This window comes from Onthophagus taurus, chromosome 2, assembly GCF_036711975.1.
Source record: "Onthophagus taurus isolate NC chromosome 2, IU_Otau_3.0, whole genome shotgun sequence".
NCBI lineage: Eukaryota > Metazoa > Arthropoda > Insecta > Coleoptera > Scarabaeidae > Onthophagus > Onthophagus taurus.
Window position 1 is genome coordinate 29,098,440 of NC_091967.1, and position 9,061 is coordinate 29,107,500.

Below are 9,061 nucleotides of genomic sequence, written 5' to 3' on the forward strand. Positions count from 1 at the left end.
GTTCCTTGGTTTCAGACTCTATTCTATTCACACGGTTTAGTAAATGATGCCTCCTGAAAACTTTTCAAGATTTTCCCCAAGCTCAGTTAACTTGCTCTCAACTGTTTTAAACTCTATCTCAATGTCCCGATCAAACGGCGTCATCGAAAAAGATTTACCTTCCTTTTCTAACTTAATTATTCTACGCAAATCCTTTCTCATTTCAACTACTCCCCCTGTTCCACTAAAACCCCTAACCGCGAGCTCATATTCCAACTCATCTTTCGCCAGTCGTTCAACCGACAGCTTATAATATGATTTATCCATAATTCAAAATTTAAATAACAACAATATCTACTAATTTGTATTATCGTTACGCCTCGAATAATTTTTATTTCTCTTTTGTTCTGTCCCTCCTTTGTTTATATGGCCCCACCTTGGGCGCCACTTTTGTTACGTGGCTTTTTATCAAAACAAATAATTTCTAATTTACAATAAGCAAAATTCTATTCATGAAATTCTTAGTGTCCGGTGGTAAAATGTTTGATTGACGGCCGCTTGACGGCCGCTTGTGCAACAGTCGGCGGGGTATGAGTTCTTCAAAAATAAATATTTTATTGCCAATGAGCGCCACGTAGTTTCAGAATTAACATCAACCCACAATAACTGAATAAAACTACGAAATTTGGACACCAAAATACTTTTAATGATAATAAAAAATAATACTTGAAAGGTAAGTGTATAAAAAAATAATAACAATGAGAAATAAAAAAAATAATTACTAAATATGTTTCTTTCAGCGAGATGGCGTACAAGGAAGCGGTAATTAAAATAAAGAAATTCAATAATCCGGAACCGAAATTTGGAAATTTTTTTTCCCACCAAACATACGGTGGGAAAAAAAAATGCAAGCAACTCTAAATTGAAAGTAAGAAAAATAATCCCGCTTCAGCGTGACAACCGGTACAAAAATTTCGAATGTATGTATAAAATAAAATTATAACCCTAAATTCTTTTCTTATGAACAAACATTTTTTTTTTTAGAATCAACAAAAAAATAAAATTCAAATTCGTAACCAAATTCTTCTAACAAATCAGATAAACCGGGCGTAAACGTAGATGTTATTTTATCAGGCGAACGAAATAATAAATTAAGAAATTGTTTAATCGACCTCTTTTCCTGTACCAGTTTTTTTTTTGTGTTTCGCGTCAATGTACTTGAGATGACGCAGGATGAATATAGATGGCGAACGAAAGCGTGGTCAACGTGGCTAAACCTTCATTAATTATCTCCTCCTTCAATGAATCAATCCACCCATTTGAAAGTAATTTCCAGATTTGAAATTTACTCAAGAAAAGTCGGCAACAAAAGGAATAGAAACTAAATAAAAATATAATTATCTGATTAGCGTCGAAATTTTATTAAAAAAAAACTTGTTTCTTACGCCTAAGTTGTTGGGCGGCTTTAAATTTGTAAAACGAAGATTGGTGGCGTTTATACTCCCCGAAGGTATTCCAAAAAATTAATAAATCGGCTGATTAAAATCCACTAAATGTGTTTCTTCCAAAATTTTAACTAAAATTACAAATTTCAAAAATAAACTCCAATATCATCCGATTCAATAAACTCACCAAACTCGACTGTTAACTCAATCCCGAAGGTATTGTAAACAAGTTTTTGACGTCATCTAAATTGTAAATAAATTTATTTCAAAAATTCAACGCTAGTGTTAAACTTTATTAGCCTGATTTAATTTTAATTAAAAAAATTAAGAAAACGTTAAGTAAAATCTCGCCGTAATAATCATTTGGACGATTCAATTCCGAATTTTGTATATAGATCTTCACGAATATCATCTGGTTCGATTTGTAGGGGCAATCCATCAATCACAAATGCCTTTTCACGTTCCTCTTTGGGGGTGTGGGTGTGGAATGACGAGTTTAATTGTTTTAGGGTTTGTATGATGATTCTTCTGTGGTCGGGATTTTTGGTGTAAATTGTACACCCAGTTTGGGTGTATCCGAATGTATAATTGTTTGAGCCGATTAATTGGTGGAACTGAGTCGTGAGTTTAGAGTGATTGGGGATACCATCTATGTGAATAGAGATGGGGGGAGAAGAAAGTTTTGGTGGGTTTTGGGTTGGCTTTGGGATTATAAATTCTTAGATATTTGTTTGGCTAGAAATATTATCTAGTTCTTCGGGAAGCAGTGAGAATTTGTTGTTGGTGAGAACAATTGTAGGGGTAGTTTGTTTGACTTTAGAGGTCTTTTTGGGGCTTTGAAATTCTCCATGGTTATCGGATTGTTTTGAATATTGTGGGGTGTCTAATTTTTGGGTTTTGGAAGGAGGAGCGTCTGATTGAGTGTCCATACTCTGTTCCTCTTCATGGAATCGAGTGTTTGATGTTATGTTGGTAGTAGGTTCTTCTTCTGATGATGATTCGATAACAAATTTATTAGATGTTTTGTGTTTTGAAATTTTAAAATGTGTTTTAGACTTATCAGAAAGTTTTTTGTTTTTATTTTTATCGCCAGCACTGATGTCTTTGGGCATTTTAGTATTATTCACACACTTAACTTTAACGGGAATTACAAAAACTAGACCGTTTTTGAATACAAAAAGAAAATTGATGTACAATACTAATTCATTTTTATGAGATATAATCAGGAAATAACAAAATCAAACACATTTCAAAACTTAGATTAAATTTAAACAATACATTCTTTATAACTTCCCAAATACTAAGCAACTAACAACATGCTTTATTTATGCAAATTAATACATGCATTATTGATCATTGTACTACTTATCTACTTTTTATTATTAAACAAGCAATTTAGTCGTATTAATTCCTATCTACTTTTATTTTTGCATTGAATTTACTTCTATTAATTCTATCTACTTTTTATTACTAACATGCAACTTAATTCTAGTTTTCAAAAAAATCAAAATAAAATTGAAAAATCATTTATACAGAAAAATAAAGAAAAATTTGGCATCTAAAACTACAGCAACAGTGCTTCGCCGTGTTTTGGATTTTTATTTCTGTTTGCACAGTTACCAAAATTTCGTTCCCATGTCCTGCCATCGTGGAGGCGCACTGTTACCTACCATCTAGCGCGTTTTGCCATTACCTTTTCCCATTCTACATACTAAGCATGCTCCTAATCAACTACTTAAAACTAACTTAAAACTAAAGCTTAAGCTTGTTGTCTAATCGGGATTTCTTAGCCTTCCATATGCGTGGCTGCAATGACAGTTCTTCGGTAAAAACCGGTATCCAGAACATTGCAGACATTTGGAATCGACCAGTTGTTCCGGTCTCGTGTTTAATTTGTTTTGACGGTATCGTAATATATTTTGTTGTAATTTCTTACATTGTAGATTCTCTGTGTTTGGCTTCAACCGCCTTTGCTATGAAGTCAAATACTTCCCTTAGTTCTTCGTTTCTAATTATATCTTGTACCGTGATATCTCTTAGCAATTTTCTCTTCTCCTCTAGTTGGTCGTTCAAGAGTACACAGTCGAAAAACAGGTGTTCTGGAGTCCCAACCTCTCCACATTCGCAATTATTACTGTTTGTGATCTTTCTATCATATAAATAGGTGGGATACGGACCGTGTCCTGTTAGAAAGTGTATTATTCTATTATTATGTTGTAAATCTTGTTCTAGTCTCTGCCGTACGTTCGGGAAAAACCGGAAAGTTCGCCTTCCGGTATTTGCCGCATTCCACCTGACTTGCCACATGTCCAAGATCGCCTCGTTAACCTCTTTTTTTACTTCTCGCTTCTATCCCAAGTATTTCATGTATTTTGTCATGTTTCTTATTCTTTAGAAAATAGTATGCAGCCCGCTTGAGGACCTCCAAGTCCATTGGCAACGTACCAGCAACCACTGTCAGGGCTTCCGTAGCCGTTGTTTTGTATTCTCTGGTCATCCGTATGAGTACGTTTCTGTGGGCCCGGTTTAGCCTCTCTCGTGCTTTAACCTGTTTTGCCTTTTCAGCCCATGTGCTGGCAGCATACGCTTTATACCTGACGGATGACATGTAAGACTTGATGTTGTTTAAAGGTATCCTATAGGATCTTTGCGCGAGACTGGCGATTGCGTGCATGGCAGATGTAGCTTTTTCACATGTGCTATTTACGTGTTCATCAAACTTTAGACGTTCCCCCAGATGAACTCCAAGATATCGGTTTACTGATTTTCTGTGAATCGGCACATTGTTCAACTTTAGGATCGGGTCTCTTTTTAAGCTACCTTTCATTATTGAGAAAGTTGTTTTTTCCTTCGATATTTCTAATTTATTCAGCTGACACCATGTGCTGACCACTCTCAGGGCAAGTTCAGCTTTCCGTCCACTTTCTTTTCTGCTATCTCCGCCGATGAGCATTAAAATGTCATCGGCATACACTGTTGTCGATGTCACTTCTGGCGTCACGTCTAGGATTCTCAAAAGATCCTCCACCATTATTTCCCAGAACATCGGCCCGCACACCGACCCTTGTGGGCATCCTTTTGTGAGTTTTTTTGTGATTTTTGTTTGTTCTCCGACTTGCAACGTTGCGTACCTATCCTGACATAAGGTAGCTCCTGAAGATCTTATACAATTGCTGAGGGCAATTGAGCTGCTTGAATTTATGGAAGAGTGAAGGCCACCAAAGGTTGTCGAAGGCTCCTGATATATCGATAAAAATTGATAATATATATTTTAAATCTGTTGTTTTTACTTCGTTAATTACTTTGTTAATAGCGCCTTCGGTAGACCTTCCTTTCCGGTACGCGAACTGGTCGTTATGAACCAAGTCCTTTGTTTCTCTATGGAGTTGAAACCTTTTGCACAGTAACTTTTCTTACATTTTTCCTAGGATGTCCATCAAGCATATCGGACGGTACGAGCGTGGTTCAGTGGGATCCTTATCCCTACCCTTCGAGATTATAACCACTTCCGCCTGTTTGTAAATTGTCGGAAACCTACCTTGCAGCAGACAAGCATTGTAGAGAGTTGTTAAAATTGGAATAAGTTGAGTGCTGAGTCCTTTAATTTTTTCTCCAGGAATGTTGTCTGGTCGTGGTGCTTTTTTATTTTTCAATTTGTTTATTTCAAAGTAGACTTCTTCGGCCGCTATCAACTCTACTTCTTCCGTCAACGGACACCTCTCTGCAATCTGTTCACGTAGATGCTTTTTTCGAGTGTTTCATTACGCTCCTTGTCTTCCGGAAGTAGTGAGTTTAGCAACGTGGTCGCTGATTCACACCAGCCGCCCGTGTAGGTTCCATCCGGTTTTTTCAACGAAGAAAAAACCGTAGGAGACCTTATTTTTTCTGTTACTATTTTATATGGCATACCCCAGGGATCCAGTTGTAAGAATGTTTCGATAAAGTTTTTCTCGCACTTTTCTTTTTCCTCTTTCATCATGTTTTTATACTCCTCTTTCTGCTCTCTGTATTGCTGCAGGTAGGCCTCACGTTCCCAAGGGCTGAGGTCATGTTGGTAACGCCTTCTCAGCCTTCTTACAGTTGAACGTTTCTGCTGCAACGTATTGTTCCAAAAACCACAGGTTTTGGGATTACTATTTTTGTATCTGGGGACCGAGCAATCCATCGCCCCTGAGTCGGATGCAGCCATAAAAGTACTCCGGGACGCACTCCATGGGGTTGCTCAGTCTGGCGACATGCCCCAAGATACATTAGATGGCTTATACGAGCAAGTTACCTCTCTCCTCCCTCCCTAGTCCCTAGTGGGGGAGTGACACAGCGTCCCGGACGAAAGAGGGTCGGGCAAAGCGGTAAACGGCAGTACGTTTACGCCCGCACCCAGGAGCTTTATAAAAAGAATCCAGGTCTTTTGGCGAAACATATCCGGAGCAAAAAGGACTGGGTCGATCAGTGGGCGGCTGACGAGCTCAATGTGACGGATGTTCGGGAATTGTACACCGCACTATGGGGTACACTGCCGAAAGTACGATTAACCGAAGCGTGCGGCCAGATAGAAACAAAGGCAGGCGCTCAAGTTCTACCGGCCATAACACATGTAGATATAAAACGTCGCACTAAGGGGTATCTTGCATCCAAACTCGGAAATAATAATAAAGTTTAAAATTTGAAATTTTCTAGTGATGTTGCAAGTAATTTACTTTTATATAATTATTATACATGATTATAACTAAATTTAGTAAATTGGATGTATTATTACTAAACCAACTCAGTTGAAAGTGAGCTTATTTTGGGAACAGTTAAGTATTAGAATAAAATGTCACGACTTTGCATTCGTATAATAGTAGCCCCTTTCATTATTTTTTTAATTCTAAAAATGGGAATTACTCCTCGAGGTATGTAGTTTTAAAATGCATGATGATTATTTAATTTACATAATAAAAGAAAGGGTTACTTTCACATAAAATCGCGTAGAATATTAAAGAAAAATGTCAAAAGTTTGTTAGACTATTTGTTATAGTACCTGGTTGAACCCGATGTCCGGATTTGAACAGTTATACACTTTATACATTTATTTAACTTATTATGAAAAAAAAAATTGCGTAAACACAAGTTATATAATTTTTTATATAGACTGTATAAGTAACATTATTTAATCCAAAATCCAGATTGCTTTGGTGGGTCAGACGTAGATCCACTAGATCTACGTGCTAGATTGTCATAGCAACGTAATAACAACAGTAACAACCTGTCAAATAAAACGGTTAGTGATTAAACATTACATACATAATTAAATAATACAACCAGAAATATGTCTAAAACGTCTAAAACCTTAGGTATGTATAACCTATAAATAATAAATCATTTGGTAATTTTAACCGTTACGTCATTATTCATCAGGTTCTATGTCTGACCCACCAATGATCTTCATTACGAAACTCACTCTTTTTGAAATGTTTAACACTTGCGAGGATAAGACTAGAAAAATTGATTTTGTTCAAAACGATATAAAAAATCGTACATTTTGCCCTCAAAAATACGTTAAATGTATTCGGAAACAGCTTACTCGATTTTACTCTGAGTTTAAAACACGATGGAAACACGATAGATGGAAGTTGATAAAAGAGGCAACTCAAACTTCGCCAACAAGAGCGCATAAGATTCGTTTAGCCTATCACAAATCGAGTGCGCCTTCTACGGTAGAGATGGCTAAAGAAGAGGCTTTGGGACTGATTGTGCAAGCTAAATTAACTAGAGAGCAATATAATGCCATACGATCGAAGGACAGAGAAAGGTTTCCTAATTATAAAAAAGTGCAGCTAGCTAAAATAGAATGTTACCCTTCGAAGGAAGATATTGTAGTTACCGCTAGTGCTGCTGAAGTCAAACTGCAGGCACTGTTGTATGTTAACCTAATTGGCTGTTAACCTCACGCCGAATAGTGAAATTACAGGAAGAGGTGATTAGTACACAAACTACTGAATCACTTCAAAATGTTGTGCTTATTCTGAAATGGGGCTGTGACGGTGCAGGAAGCCAAAGTGAGTACAAGCAAAAAATAGAAGTTGATAAAACAGATGCTTGCATTTTTATGACTTCACTAGTCCCAATTAAACTAATAGCAGGTAATAGCTCTGTGCTTTGGCAAAATCCACGAACATCTTCGACCAGATTCTGTAGACCTATACGGTTTCAATTCGTACATGAGTCCACAGACGTCATTCGTATGGAAAAAATACGCATGGATTCCGAAATATGTAAATTATCACCTTCAAAGGTAACTCTAAATGGCGTTGAAGTAAAGATTACACACAAACTTTTGTTTACCATGGTGGACGCTAAAATTTGTAACGCAATCACAGGTACAACATCAACACAAAAGTGTTATTTATGTGGCTTGAGTTCAAAAGATTTTAACAACATAGAAAAAGTTTTAAGTGTAAAATTAAAATCAAATTTTTGCGAATTTGGTCTATCCATTTTACATGGATGGATTCGATTTTTTGAATATCTAGTACATCTGTCATACAGATTAACTATTCGAAAATGGCAAGCGAGAGGACCGGAAGCAAAGAAAATAGTTGAAGTCAGAAAAAAGAAAATACAACACATGTTTAGGGAAAAGTTAGGATTAATAATCGACAAGCCGAAGCAAGGTTATGGGAGTAGTAACGACGGAAACACTGCAACGGCTTTTTTTAAACACTTTAAAGTTTCCGCCGAAATTACTGAGATCGACGAGGACATTATAGAAAGGTTTTATATTATAATGCAAATAATAGCAAGTGGGTACAAAATTGATTCGGAAAAGTTTAAACTGTATGCCCACGAAACAGCACGAATTTTTATTTTAAAATACGATTGGTACCCTATGCCACCTACGGTACATAAAATTTTAATTCACGGACCAGAAATAATAGCTAATTCATTATTGCCAATAGGACAGTTGAGCGAGAAAGCCCAGGAAGCACGAAATAAAGATTTTAAACTATTTAGACGGTCATATTCTAGACGAACATCAAGAATCGATATGTACGTTCTAACGACCCGACGCGTTGCAATATGTGCTGAAGTGAGTGCTGTTAGGGTTTCGCTGCGTATTTTAGAGGTTTATTTTACGTTTTTCAACGGAAGTATAGAAGTGCAATTGTGTGTGCTGAATCCTCTAACCGTCGCTAGCGTTTCCCAGATTTTTGTGCAGGCGTTGGTCAGTTTTCTCCCGTCGTCGTTTCGAGTGCTAAAGTGAGTGCTGATATATACGGAACGGCGGCGTTAGAGGTCTTCTTTTAGAATTTGCTAAATGTACGTTCTAGCCGACCCGACACGTTGTATTAAGTGCTAATGTGAGTGCTGCTCGGGTTTCGTTGCGTTATTTTAGAGGTTTATTTTACGTTTTTCAACGGAAATATAGAAGTACAAACCTGTGTGTGCTGGGCCTCTCTAATCTTCGCAAGCGTTTCCCTGATTTGCGTCTTAGTCTCCCGTCGTCGTTTCGAGTGCTAAAGTGAGTGCTGATATATACGGAACGGCGGTGTCGAGGTCTATAGAAGTGCTGTGGTGAGCGCTGGTCCGCAAAACAACGGGGGAGAAAACGGGCGGTCGTTATTTATCTCTGGTTTTCGGAAGATTTACCTTTGATA